At 44.3% G+C, this 14,840-nt stretch overlaps 1 protein-coding gene across 3 annotated transcripts in view; it reads right to left on the bottom strand.

Moving 5' to 3' along the window:
• LOC131072618 (uncharacterized) overlaps nt 1-14,840 on the bottom strand; it is a 98,960-nt gene that overhangs the window by 24,433 nt on the left and 59,687 nt on the right. The gene's annotated exons all lie outside the window — the stretch shown is intronic.

The following is a 14,840-nucleotide window of genomic DNA, read 5'->3' as shown; positions in this document are numbered from 1 at the left end:
AACTGCCTTTGATATGTATGTAAATAAATATCAATATTTATCCTAAAAAATTAAATCGAAATGATAATCTCAAGATGCTGAAGCAGTGATACGGAAACTCCAACCCTGCTCAGGACAAAAAATGCCATCAACTCCTCTTGACTAAAAAGCTGATTTCTTAGAAGTTTATCGTCCTGAGCTTCCTGCCTTTCAGAGCAATCTGCTCAGTCGCCTCTGAATGTTTTCTATCAGAAGCATGAGGGAGGTGCTGGGAAGCAAAAAAAAAATGTAATATATCCAGAAGCATGAGGAAGACTGCAAATAAAGAAAGCAGTATATCCAGACCCCCACACAGAGAAGGAAAGACTTCGGGAAGCCAAAGCCGACACAAAACAAGCGATGGCAAAGGAAAGAAGAGCTTCTAATGAAACTGCCATTGCCAATACTCCACTACGATCGAAGTTGGACAAAAACATAATAAGACAGGTGCTGCAAACCACAATACCCATATGGGTAACCGACCTTCTATAGACCATGCCACAATTAAAAGTGACCATCACCAATATAGTCAATGACAACACACTTGGCCAAGAACAACCCAAGACATAGAAGGAACCAACGGTGAAGTCACCTAGCAAACAGGCCACTAATCCCATGTTGCTGATGGTGAGCATAGGAAACCGACTGTCGTCAAGATGGAAATAATGGGAAGCTAACAAACACCATCATCGATGGAGGCTTGAGTGTCAATGTGTTGCTGAAAGAAACATGGAAAAGTCTAGGGAAGCCAACACTCTGACCGCCAACCTTACATCTGGTAGGTGTCGACCAGCATGGCATCAAGTCACTCAGGACATTGATGGCACAAAAAGTGAAAATCGGCATACAATATTTCTTCCCAAACTTTGTAGTTATTCCATTGGAAAAGAAGACGTACGATGCTCTCCTTGGAAGGGGTTGGTTGATTATTGCCAAGGCCAATCACAACTGGAAGCAAAATACACTCTCCATCAAGAGTGGAAGGAGGAAGTAAGTCATCGACCTGAGGAATTAGGCGATGAGCAAAGAACTGGCATCCTCCAACTCAGAGTGCAAGCGTGGAGGCTTTTCAATGGAGGAAGGATGGAAGACGATGGAACCCACCAACGAAGGGGTACTTGAACTAGAAGACTGCTCAAAGGATGAGACAAGCTCTCTGAACGGGTTGTTCCATTGGCAGATGGAGGACTACAAAGTCTTCCACCTCGAGTGTAACATGTTGCAGATCTCAGACATTGAAGAAGTGCATAAGGATATGGAGAGTATCACATTTCCCCCAGATTATGAAGAATACAAGGGAGTGCCACAAGCAGACAACACACCGGCACACCACTTTGAACAAGATAAAATCATAAAGTATGAGGAACCAAATGTGAAGAAGGTGAACCTCAGTGATGAAGACAATTCGAAGACGCTATTGGTCGATGATGAGTGGAACCATGTACTGAAGGCCGTTGTGTTCAAAATCTTTATGGAGTATGACACCTTTGCATGGACGTACAAGGATCTAAAGGGGATACCTCTGGAGTTGTGCATACATTGAATCCCCCTCGTACCGAGTGCACAACCCGTATGGAAGAGGTCGTACCAAACAAATAAGAACTACGCTACCAAGGTATAGGAAGAAATTGAAAAAATGTTGGATGCAGGCATAATCTTCAAAGTGGAAACGAGTGAGTGGGTCTCTCCAATCGTCATATCCCTCAAGAAGGAAGCAAACCAAATAAGGATTTGTGTGGACCCCTTCCCGATTTCGTTCGCCAACACCATACTAGAAGAGGTTGCAAGCCACAAGATATACTCCTTCATAGACGAATTCTTCGAGTACAATTAGATAAGCATTGTCGAGGAAGACAAACTCAAGACTACCTTCATAGTGGAAGACACGAGGGTGTATGCCTACAATAGGATGTTGTTCGGCTTGTGCAATACCCCCACCATCTTCTAGCGGATGATATTATACATCTTTGATAAAATGTCGTTGTGTAACTTCAAGGCTTTCTTGGATGATTGGTTGATATACAGCGAACAAGAGAATCACCTCACCGAACTTGTATGGGAAGGTGTCGAAGGGCACAATTGGCTTTAAACCCAAAAGAGTGCAGATTTATGGTGTCGCAAGGAAAATTGCTTCGCCATATAGTGTGCGAGGGGCTGAAGATAGACCCCTACAAGGTAGGAGTCATCATTCAGATGGAGACCTCGAAAAACGTAATAGGAGAAAAGTCATTACTCGGGCACGTAGGCTACTACCGATGGTTCATAAAAACTTTCCACAAATTTTGTACCCACTAGACATGCTAACATAGAAGGGAGAACCGTTCACATGGGGAGATGAAAAAAGAAAAAGTGTTCAATGACTTAAAGTCCAAACTGGTGAGTGTACTGATCCTAGCATATCTGGATTGAAACAAAGAATTTCATGTGCATGTGGATGCCTCCAATTATGCAATTGGAGCCACACTGGCACAAGTGTGTACAGGGATTCGAGAATCCAATTTTCTTTGCAAGCCACCTACTTTCAAAGGCCGAAAGAAATTACAGTACGACAAAGAGGAAGGCACTAAGAATGGTGTACTTCGCACAAACGTTTCGCCACCTGTTGGTGACACCCTTCACGTTTTACGTGGACCATCAGACATTGATGTACCTTGTAAACAAGCCCATCATCCAAGGGAGGGTGAGCAGGTGGTTGCTCCTGTTGCAGGAATTCACTTTTATCATCATCATGCCGCTAGGGAAGAGTCATTTCAACTGACTAGTTCTCACGGATTAAGTCGGGAAAGTTGCATGGCAGGGTGAATGAGGACTTTCTCAACACTCACCTATTCCAAATTGCTACATTACCACCATGGTACAAGAGTATAGGGGAGTACTTGTAAACTTCCACCTTCCCGAGGGACATGGTGTTGAGTGAAAGAAGGAAACCAGCCCTTAAGAGTAAAACCTTCCAGCTCATTAACGGATTGCTATACAAGATGGGTGCAAACCAAGTACTACGAAGGTGCGTGATGGAAGAGGAGATCCCAGGAGTATTGAAGGAGTCTCATGAGGGGTTGACAAGAGGCCACATGGGACCAGACACCATTGCACGTAAAGTATTTTGGCAAGACGGTGGTGGCCAACACTGCACACAGACGCTTGTGAGTGGGTAGTGGGGTGCCACACGTGCCAAAGAGTCAACAAGTCACTAAAGCACGAATTCATGCCACTATTCCCCTCGCAACCCCAAGAGTTGTTCAAAAGGTAGGGTCTTGACTTTGTTGGACCACTGAAGGTGAGCCACATGCATCGGTGTAAGTAAATTGTAGTGGCAACAGAGTACCTCGCAAAATGGTTAGAGGCTTGAGCACTCCCGAACAATATCGCCATCAGTACGACAAGGTTCATCTATGAACAGATTGTGACACGATTTGGAATTCCCATCCAAATTACAAGTGATCAAGGAGTGCATTTTGTGAACCACATAATTCGAGCCATGAGGATGGAGTTGAAAATAATCCACAACCTTGCCAACCCGTACTACCCCTAAGCCAATGGTCAGGCTAAGCCAACAAATAAAGTCCTTGTTTCTATCATATATAAGTCGTGAAATGTCAAGGAGGAAGACTGGGAAAAAAAGACTCCTAGAAGTGTTGTGGGCGTACTGCACCATGTACAAGGTGACGACGAGACACGCTCCATACCAACTCATGTACAAACAAGAGGTAATGGTTCCAGCAGAATACATGGTGCCTAGCCTACAAATTGTTGTAGAAAATCATCTCAAAGACATCGAGAAATTGAAGGAACGTCTTTTGAATCTCACCAAGCCAGATGAGCAATGGGTGATGGCTAAGTGGGCGACAGAGGTTGTCCAACATTGGCGAAAACTCTAGCACAATAAACATCTCCGGCAAATGAACTTTCAACCGGATAGTTAGTGCTGAAGTACAACGATCGTAACAAACTCAAAAAAAGGAAGTTTAGAGTTCATTGGCTGGGACCCTATAAAGTAAGGGAAGTTGGTCAAAACGGGGCCATCAAACTGGCAACACTTGATGATAACCCCATTCAAGACCCAATAAACGGCTCAAAACTCAAAAATTATCAAGAAAGGAAAGCACTCACCATTGGAGTCAACATGTTGGGATATGCCACTCAGGGAGATTGTACGTGTTTACTCCCTATGGTGAATTGTTCAAGTTCATGGAATAAATAGTAAATGCACACAAAACATTTAACCAGCAATAACAATTATATTCAAAACATTAATTAAAGTAACAGTCACAACGATATGGCAGAAAGATGTTTTCTTTTATTGCATTCCAAAGCTAGTACATCAACATTCCTACCGAGGTTCCCTTACATGGCAATATATACTATCTGGTGGATGGTCGAGGTACCAACCGTCGTAACTAGCACGGGAACCCACACGACCGACTTCACACATAACAAAAATAACATAACTATAACTTAAGAGTTTTATTCCTAATTGCGGCCTAACATCAGCCCCCCCAAAAAATAAGTCGTCTTCCAAACAATGGAACAAAATGGAAGCTAATGGAAGCAAACTGAAACTAACATGGAGATGGATGAGAGGGTGTCCCTGGAAGTACAGACGACTGAGAAGTGCCCGCTTGCTGGAGACGATGTGTGGCCGCCAATTCTCGCTCTCGTGCCCTTAACCATCTGGGCAGCCTCAAAAATCTTATTGCGGGCTCTCTGAAGCTCCTGCCCTTGCTCCTGCAACTGCTACTCCTCGATGAGTCTAGCCTCCAATCCTGCCACCTTAGACTCCAGCTCATCCTTCGCCTTGCCACTCACTTCCAACTCCTGAACATTCTTGGCGACTGTCTCCTCCAATGCGGTAACCCGAGAGTGCTCCTGAGCCAACTGTGTTTGACTCTGCTGAATGTGGTGGGCCAATGTTTTCCTAGCACCCTCGGCTTCCCGCACCGCCTGATCCCACTGGGCCTTCATGGCTTCCATCCTCACCACTGTCGTCCTCCGATACTTCAAAACTAGGTCCCGGAAGGCCGTCTTTATTCCACGCATAGAACCATAAATCCCAATCTCCTCTATCACTATCACATTCCTTATCCAGGCCTCAATCATCTCAGGGATCTCTGACTTCGGCCATCCTTTGGCCGTGAAACATCAGAATAATTCCCCCTTGTAGTCCTCCTTGACAAAGGATAAAATGCACTCGGCCACTCAAGCTACCCTCGGATCATGTCCAACCTCCACACCCTTCACAACGTGGCAGACATCATTCAGAAACTTCACCATTCCCTCCAACTGGAACGCACATCGCTGCATAGTGCCAAATGGGTCGGTGGGGTCGAGCTTCTCCAACCGCCAAAGTACCAATTCCTCTGCGTGAGGAGAGGAGGATTCCTCCCCTCCTTCCTAAACTCCTTTGTGCACTGTATGCCACATGACTATCTAATGAGTCTGGAGATCCCTCCCTCCGTCAAATTCCACACCGCCAGACTACAAATTGCCAGTATCAATTCCCCCATCCCCGCCATGTGACAACGACAACTCTAGCAGTTTCTCCACCCGTACCCCGAGGGTCTCCAGTAGCCAAGAATCGATCGTCTACTCCTAGTGGTCAGCACGGGTGGGGCTGCCTCCTCCTGGTCAAACGTCACCCTAGGTGGCAGTGGCGGTGATGCCTCCACATCCACCACATCAATCACCTGCGTTGGTACTTCCTTCCTCTACTCCACCCCATGTGGTGCTGGGTGGCTGCCTCGGCTTCTGTCAATTGGTGTAGGAGGATTCTCGGCCACTGTCACTTCCACGGCCATTCCACTGTCTCCTACTCCTTTTGTCACATCCTCTGCCACTGGATTATCACCACCCATTCCAACCTCGGCTAGCACCCGGCCTACGGTTGGAACCAAGCGAAAGGTGTCATCTTCTCCACTCTCTTCATCTGACAAGTATGCATCCACGACATCTTCTTCACTATCCCCGCTGCCTGCACTAGGAGATTGCCCCACATCTTGGTGTCGTCTCTTCCTCTGTGGTTCCCCACCGGCTGTCATGATGTCTAGATGCGTCCAATAAAAGATGGGAGGTTTATATGGCTCCAATCTGGCTAGCGGTTGCAAGTCACCCCTCTTCTCAAGGGGCACTCTTGTACGAACAACCTCCAGAAACATGGCAATGGCATGGTGTGACATATAAAAAACCTTAAGCTGGAGCCCTAGGCATTTGTGGATGCGCTCCAGAAGGAATGATGCCCAATTGAAGACCGTGCCATTCTGCAGCCCATTCATTAATTATAGCATCCACACAGCAATGTCTAACCCCCGACTTGCTCCTGTTGGCTGTTAGTCTACTTTTGATGATATCCATGATACATCGTCATTCTGCATTTGCCAAAAATGTCCACTTCATGCCGCGGCTACTGCTAGATTTCCATATACTGTCATGTTCAACTTGTGTCAAGTCCCCCCGACAAACTAGTCGGACCAACTGTTGCTTTTGTTCTAATGTCATCTTCCTCTTGATGACAGGACTGCCCTTGTTTGGAATCCCAAAAATTCTGGCAAACTCGGTGGCAGATTAAGAAATGGTGAGATGACATCCCTCAGTACAAGCTCAAATTCCTTGATGTTGAAGACAGGCATGGCCAGAATGTGGTTGACCCCTGCTCTCTTCAAATTCATTTTAATAATGTTGGTGTCATCCATCTCCTCCCACCATGCCCTGCAGTCGCTACCATTCAACCCCTCGCATGTCAAAGACTGCACAGTCACGAGCTCATCTCTCTGCACACGCGCCCGCATCTTCTTCCCTTTGTTGCTTCCTGGTGTGGCCATGTTTCCTATGAAAATGATTGTGCCTTTGTCGCTAGGGTTTCCAAAACTCATCCTTGGCATACCTAGATCACTTTTCATAAGTTGCAATTCCTTGTTCAATTCTCCCATCGAATCTACAATGTCACTATCAAAACCGTTACCCCAACTGTTTCCGCAACTAACTGAATTCAACCAGTTGTCTTCTTCCTATGTCCAGATGTACCAACCGTACGGACTCTGTGTACGGATCGTACAAAATTTGTGTGTACGGATTCCCAATGTCCAAACTCCCTTCCTTACAGGGTTTGCAAAGCTCCTTTGTGTTTCCTTCGTATGGATTTCCTCCTAACCCCGTACAGATTTTTCTCGGTTCCGTACGGATTTGTGCAAACTTCCTCCTCACCCCCCTCGCGCCTCGTCCGGATGGTCGTACTAGTACGAAAATTGCCACCTGTGAATTCCGTATTGATATCGTACGAGTGCCTTGTCACCCAATTTCCTGTTGTACGGATTTCCAACGAAATTCTTCCTGTTTCTGCAATTCTCGTACAGATGTCGTACGAATTCCTTCTCATCACCTGAATTCCCTCAACTGCAATTTCTGTCGTACGAAAATAGTACGGATTTCTTTCCTTCGCTTAATTTCCTCCTTCTATAAAATTCGTACGGATGTCTTCCTACTGCCCAATCTCCGCCCTCTACAAATTTTGTACGGAAATTGTACAAAATGTCCTCTTCCAACTTTCATACGAATATCATATCGTGTTCTACGGTTTCATACGGGTTTCCTCCTCTGCTCCTGCCAATAGCTCGATTTTCGCAAACTCTCTAGCTGCATGATTTGTTGGAAATAGCCACTTGGGGAAATTTTATACTTTTAGGGTTAGGGCGAATTGTAATAAGTTTTTATAAAATAATTTTCTTTCACTATATTCAATTTTTCCCTCACTAACTTTATAATATTCGCTTTTTGTTTTAATTTTTTGACAATTCCCAACCCCTTCCTTTTGATGTTTAGGTCGTGCCTTGATTTTTCTATTTTTAGTACCTTCCTTTTAAAATACTCTTTTAGTTTTTTAACTTGGCAGGAGTATTTAAATTTCAATCTTCGTACCTTTAATTTACTGTGGTACCCGCCAACTTACTTCCCCCTAATACTTGTTTTAGTACTTTTTGCCTTGGGTTGTGTCACCCCTTCCTTTTCTGCTCTTACCGTCTTTCTTTGCTTGCGCAACATGGCTTTTTGTGCAGCACATTTCACTCTTTGACCCAGTTTGATCTTATTACTAACTTCTTCTCCCTTCGACCTTTTCCCTTGTCGAACAACATCATTTGCATCTCCCAGGTTCTACATCTTCCTTTTTACCCCAACGGGATCTCCTTGAGGTCTGACTTTGATCTTCGAGTCGTGCAACCATGCACATACGTGCGGTAGTCCCCTATAACACTCCTCGGGGCAACACGTGCCCACATATTCCAGGTCCCATATTTTGTCTACCAATGGTGCTAGTCCCACTCCTTTATAACTTCCATCTACGTACGGGCCTCCATACTGTTGGTACCATGTCACTTTCTCACCATCCACTTGCGATGGGCCCGCGGGGTTAGGGATCACCCGGTAAAGTGCATTGGGGCCCGCTTCCTACTTGCCAAGTTGTGATGCTATCACAAACAAGTCTTCAGCTTTTAGTACCATTTTCAAACATTGTCCCAAGGTTGCACTGTTCTCCTCTAAATCTACCTCCTCCAAGTCGACTGGCTCCTCTTCCTTCTAGGCAAGTTCTGCCTTCAGTTTAGCCTCTGCTTCTTCATCAATGTCGTACACAATATAGCCTTCGCGAAATCCTTCGTATGAAGCTCTCTTCCTCCAATGTCCCGTGATCCTTATCCATATTGTCGGATCACCGAAATAGGCATTTGTCAGGTGCTTGTGGATTCTAGGCACCGCGATGCCTTCAACTTGCTTCAATACAAGTCACTCTTCCATGAACGTAAGCGGCTTAGCCCAATCTTCATCATGTTTGTTAGGTTTTGTAGCGACCACAGGATCTTCCTCTACTTCCTTACTTCTTCCAATGGTCCAGACTCCCTTTGTGGCATATCCTAACATGTTGATTGATAGGACTGGTTTATCACGTTCCCGATACAATTTCAAATTTTCAACTTCGAGCCATTTACAGGCTCGTGGATTGGATTATCATCCAGAGTAGAAATTTTTACTGCTCCATTCTTCCCCACTTCCCTGATCGTATAGGGCCCCAACCAACGAACTTTGAACTTCCCAGGACGAAGTTCGTTGTGGCCGTTATACTTGAGGACCAACTGTCCGAGACGGAAGTTTGTACATCACAGGTTTTTGTCGTACCAGTACTTCCGTCGCCCATTGTGCCATCATTCGACGTTCATCTAGCTTGATGAGGTTCATGAGACGGGCATTTAGACTCTCCTCGTCTCCAAGTCAGTTATACACAACAATTCGTAGACTCGGCACGGTATATTCTGCTAGTACCACCGCTTCTTGGCCAAACATAAGTTGGAACAGTGTATGACCCGTGGTCACCTTGTATGTGGTACAGTACGCCCATAGTACCACTAGCAAACATTCCTCCCAATCCTCCCATTCTACTCCACAGGATTTATAGATGATAGACACCAACACTTTATTTGTGGCTTCCGCCTGGCCATTAGCTCGAGGGTAGTATGGGCTTGAAAGATTGTGAAAGATTTTGAATTCCACCATCATCATACGGATCACTTGATTGACAAAATGGACTCCTTGATCACTCGTGATGTGGATAGGGATCCCAAATCTGGTTACGATCTATTCGTACAGGAACTTTGTCATACTGATGGGAAGAGCTCTAGCTTTTGCCCGCTTGGTCAAGTATTTTGTGGCAACCACTATGTACCGGCACCTATGCATGTTACTCACTTTCAAGGGTCCCACAAAGTCCAACCCACATCATTTGAACAATTCTTGTCGTTGGGAAGGAAACAGGGGCATAAAATCTTGCTTGAGGGGTTTTCCTGCACGTTAGCATGTATCACACCCAACAACCCATTCATGTGAATCATTGTGCAGAGTTGGCCACCACAATCCTGCGAGTAGTATCTTCCGTGTTGTGGCATCAGGTCCCATGTGACCTCCAGCAAGCCCATCGTGTGCCTCCTTCAGCCCCCTAGGAATTTCTTCTTCCATGACACATCGCTGAAGGATTTGGTCAGGCCCCATCTTGTAGAGCAGGCCATTGATCAATTGGAATGTTTTACTTTTCAGTGCCAACTTACGCCATTCCCCTGGTGGCATGTCCGGAGGGAATGTCAAGGTGGACAAATACTTGCCAATGCTCTCGTACCAGGGAGGTAGTGCGGCGATTTGAAACAAGTGAGCATCTGGGAAGTCCTCATTTACTCCTTCCGCCGGTTCTCCGGATTTGATCCTTGACAGTTGGTCGGCAATGACATGACTCTTTCTGGGTTGTACCATCAACTCACCTGTCCTTGGATTATTGGTTTGTTCACCAAGTACATCAGAGCTTGGTGGTCCACATAAAAGGTGAACGGTGTCGCCAGGAGGTAATGGTGGAACTTCTATACGGAGTACACCATTCCAAGTGCCTCCCTTTCCGTCGTACTATAGTTTTGTTCGGCCTTAGGGAGAAAACGACTGGCAAAAAAAATAGGGTGATCCAATCCCTGTACGCCCACTTGTGCCAGGGTGGCACCAATGGCATAATTGGAGGCTTCCACGTGAACGTGGAACTCCTTGTCCCAGTCAAGGTACGCAAGGATTGGTGCACTCACCAGTAGTGATTTTAACTCCTTGAAGGCTTCTTCTTGCTCCGTTCCCCACTTGAACGGTTCTCCTTTCCGTGTCAACTTGTCTAATGGACAGGATACTTGCGCAAAGCTCTTGATAAACCTCTTGCAGTAGCCAACATGCCCGAGAAAGGACTTCACCCCCGTGACATCCAGCAAACTCTCCATGTTCACAATCACCCCTACGTTGTCAAGGTCTGTCTTCAACCCTTCCTTGCACACAATGTGCCCCAATAGCTTACCTTGCGATACCATGAATCGGCACTTCTTGGGGTTCAGGGCTAGCCGGGCCCGCCTACATCTCTCCATGCACTCCTCAAGTGCGCTCAAATGGGTTTCCCGCTTGTTGTAGATAGACCAATCATCCAAGAATGCCTTGAAGCTTCCGACCGACATCCCCTCAAAGATGTGCAATATAATCCAATGGAAGGTGGTCGAGGCATTACACAATCCGAACGGCATGCGATTGTATGCATATACTCCATCCTTCACTATAAATGTTGTTTTCAGCTTATCTTCTTCCGCAATGCTGATCTGGTTATATCCTGAAAATCGGTCCAGGAACGAGTAAATCTCGTGGCCCGCTACCTCCTCCAAAATGTTGTTAGTGAACGGAATTGGGAACAGGTCCTTGATAGTCATAGGATTCAAGTATCGGAAGTCCACACATATCCTGATCTGATTTGCTTCCTTCTTTACAGAGATGACAATTGGCGAAACCCAGTTGTTGGTTTCTACCTTAAAGATGATTTCGACCTCCAGCATCTTTTCAATTTCTTCATTCACCTTTGCTGCATAGTTCTTATTCATTCTGTCGACCTCCTTTGTACGGGCTGGGCACCCGGTACGAGAGGTATTCTATATACGCACAATTCTGAGGGTATCCCTTTCAGGTCCTTGTAAGTCCATGCAAACACATCCTTGTATTCCAAGAAAATTTTAAATGTTGCCGCTTTCAACACGGGGTTCTATTGTGACGTATTCACACATCGTCCCATTGCAAATGGGGACCCCTGCTGTTTGCTTTCTAGGGTTTGTTTTCTAGGTCTTTTAGGGTTTTGTCTGTTAGCCTTTGCAGGATGAGTGTTGTCGAGGGGATCGTTGGATTACAGGCTTTGCTTGAGACAGGGTGAGTCCACAGGGCCCCAGAATTAGGGTTTCTTTGAGAGTCTTCCTTAGGGCCTGGTTTTGCTCTCGTTGCTAATTGTGTCTTGCTTTGTGAGTGGGTATCATTCTTGAAGGTCCGAGCTAGGTCAAGTTGGTGAGTGGTGAAGTCTGAAATGTCATCATGATCTTCAAATGCCCTGAAATTTGGCTAAGTTTGGAATGTCCTGATCCTGAAATTTGGCTAAGTTTGGAATGTCCTGATCCTGAAATTTGACTAAGTCTGGAAAACTGAAGAATCCTCCAAAATCTAGATTTTGCAATATAACTTCTGGAGGTCTGAAACCACTCTCAAACATCCTGAAAGTATATATGGAATATAACTTAAAATGATCCTGACGGAGAGTCTAAAATGTCAAATTTCGCTCTTGACCCTTCCAAAGGGTCCAAAGCGAATTTTTCTCCTGACCCTTCCAAAGGGTCCAGAGCGAAATTCTCCATATGGCATTTTAGTTTGACCCAAACTTAGAACCAACTCATTCCCAGGCATCTTTGAGGGCAAAACACTTGTTTGGATGGAAAAATGTGAAAATGAAGTCAGGATTTTGGCCAAGATTAGGAATTTTGCTCCTGACCCTTCCAAAGGGTCCAGAGCGAAAATCCTTAAACACCTCAATTTATCACTTATCAAGACCAAGTTCCTAGTTTCCAAGGCACGTGTGGAGGTGTTTTTGAATGTTCTTGCCTTGAGAGGGAGTTGGATGATTTCAAAGATCAAGATTTTGCTTAAAAAGTGATTTTCGCTCCTGACCCTTCCAAAGGGTCCAGAGCGAAAATCAACCTAGGACTCATTTCTTGCCTTATTTGACCAAATTTTGATTTGCAAGGCATTTTGAAGGGAAAAGCGGACATGTTTGGACCTTGGAAATGTTTGAAAACCTTGAAAAAATGATGGATTCTAGCCTGGAAGAAGAATTTCGCTCCTGACCCTTCCAGAGGGTCCAGAGCGAAATTCATCATAAACTTCATTTGCCACCTTGTTTGAGATTGAAACCTTGTTCCTAACTTGGAAAATGGTCTAACTTTGCCTTGTGAAGTGGTTTGAAACTTGAACACTGAGCAATTTGGCCTGGAATGAAGATTTTGCTCCTGACCCTTCCAAAGGGTCCAGAGCAAAAATCTTATTTGAGCTTATTTTTCACTAATTTTGGCTAACTTTTTATGTGCAAGGTCTCTTGGAATGAAGATTGGACATCATTTGATACATTTGAAGATTTGGAAGCATGCAAAATAAAGAATTTTGGACAAGAAAGGCAATTTCGCTCCTAACCCTTCCAGAGGGTCCAAAGCGAAATTCCTAAAAAACACCTTTTTCTTGCAAGTTCAAAACAATCTTTTTGGTTTTTATGGCTTGAATGAATGTGAGGAAGTATGTTTTGTCCTTTGAAGATAATTGAGATGGTCAAGAGAAAGCAACCAAGCCTAGAAAAGGATTTTCGCACCTGACCCTTCCAGAGGGTCCAGGGCAAAAATCCTAAAACCTGTCTTTTCTTCCAAAGTTTGGGCAAAGCTAAGCTTAGGCGTGGGTATAAGAAGACGTTTGAATTGCCTTAAAGTCGAATTGGATTGCTAAGGATGAGAATTTCGATGCCAAGACAAAAAATCGCCTCTGACCCTTCCAGAGGGTCCAGAGCGAAATTTCCAATTCCTCCTATTTTCCTTGCATTTCAAGATAAAATTTTGATTTTCAGGACTTGGATGGGAGAGAGGCATGATGTTCTATGCCTTAGAAGTGATTTGAAGTTAAAAAGCATGAAGGAATAGGCCTAAAACTCAAAATTCGCTCTTGACCCTTCCAGAGGGTCCAGGGCGAAAATCATAAAATCAACATATTCCTTTTAAGTTTGTGCTAAGGCAAGGATACACCAAGGTGGAAATGACCTTTAAGACCATTGATGAGTAATTGTTTGTTTCAAAAGTTGATGATTCTAGGTCAGAGAGGGAAAATCGCTCCTGACCCTTCCAGAGGGTCCAGGACGAAATCATCAGGAAGCTTCATTAAGCCTAAATCATCCCTTGATATTCCCCAATTTGCACTAAATCACCCAAATTCAAGACATTTGGGAGGTCGAATTAAATTCGCATTTATTAAGGCATTGGCAATTTAATTAATTAATTTTTAGGCCTTGAAATAATTGAAAATCCACCTTGAAGGCATCAAAATTAATTTTAAAATTTAAAAAATACAAAGTGAGCGCTCAAAATCATTATTGTGCCTTTACAAACAAGTCGGCCATCTTTTGAGAGGTATTTTATTTTATTTTTTGCCCTATTTGCCAAGTCAGCCTTGAGGGAAATTAGGGTGAGCGCCCTATATAAAGGAGGAGTGTCGTTTCAAATTTCAAATCATTCATTCATTCCTTCTAAATGCGATTTTGAGGAGCAGATTGAGGAGCGAAATCCAGCAGATTGGAGGCGAATTTTTGCTAAGTGTTGGAGGCTAAAGAAGGTGAAGCTCTTTTGAAGGCTAATGGAGGCGTAATTCATCCAAAGGAAGACCACAATTCAACCCTTGTCCAGCAAAATCCGGTCTTCTTTCTTCATTTTTCAAGGTTTTATAGTTAAGGATTCAAGGGAAGGTATGAAGAATCATTTTGAAGTTCTTATTCAAGGCTTGTTTTGATTTTCATAGCAATTTTTTTTTTTAAAAAGGGGTCTAAGTCTTGAGAATGTGATTTCATTCATAATTAATTGAAAAATGAAGAATTCTGGATTTATCATGACATTTTCAAATTAATATCTTGAATCTTTCCCTTGAAAAGTCTTAATTTCTATGCTTTAAGGTATGATGCTCAAGGACTAACTTTAATCTTTTGTGTAGGCATCAAATGGCGACCCCCGGAGTTGGAAGATCAACTACTTGGCGGACCCTCATCGAAGAAGATCAAGTCAGGACAAGGACGATCTCCTCCAATCCAGTTTCATTAAGGACGACCTTCTCCATCTATCTTCCAGTCCAGCATTTGAAGGAAAGCATCACCAAATTGAGAATCAACCAAGTATTAGACAAGGTGGCATCCTAGTCATCATTCCTCCAGTCGGGTT

Source organism: Cryptomeria japonica, chromosome 10 (assembly GCF_030272615.1).
Source record: "Cryptomeria japonica chromosome 10, Sugi_1.0, whole genome shotgun sequence".
NCBI lineage: Eukaryota > Viridiplantae > Streptophyta > Pinopsida > Cupressales > Cupressaceae > Cryptomeria > Cryptomeria japonica.
Note: the sequence above shows the minus strand (reverse complement) of the source record. Positions and strands in the feature narration are given on the sequence as shown.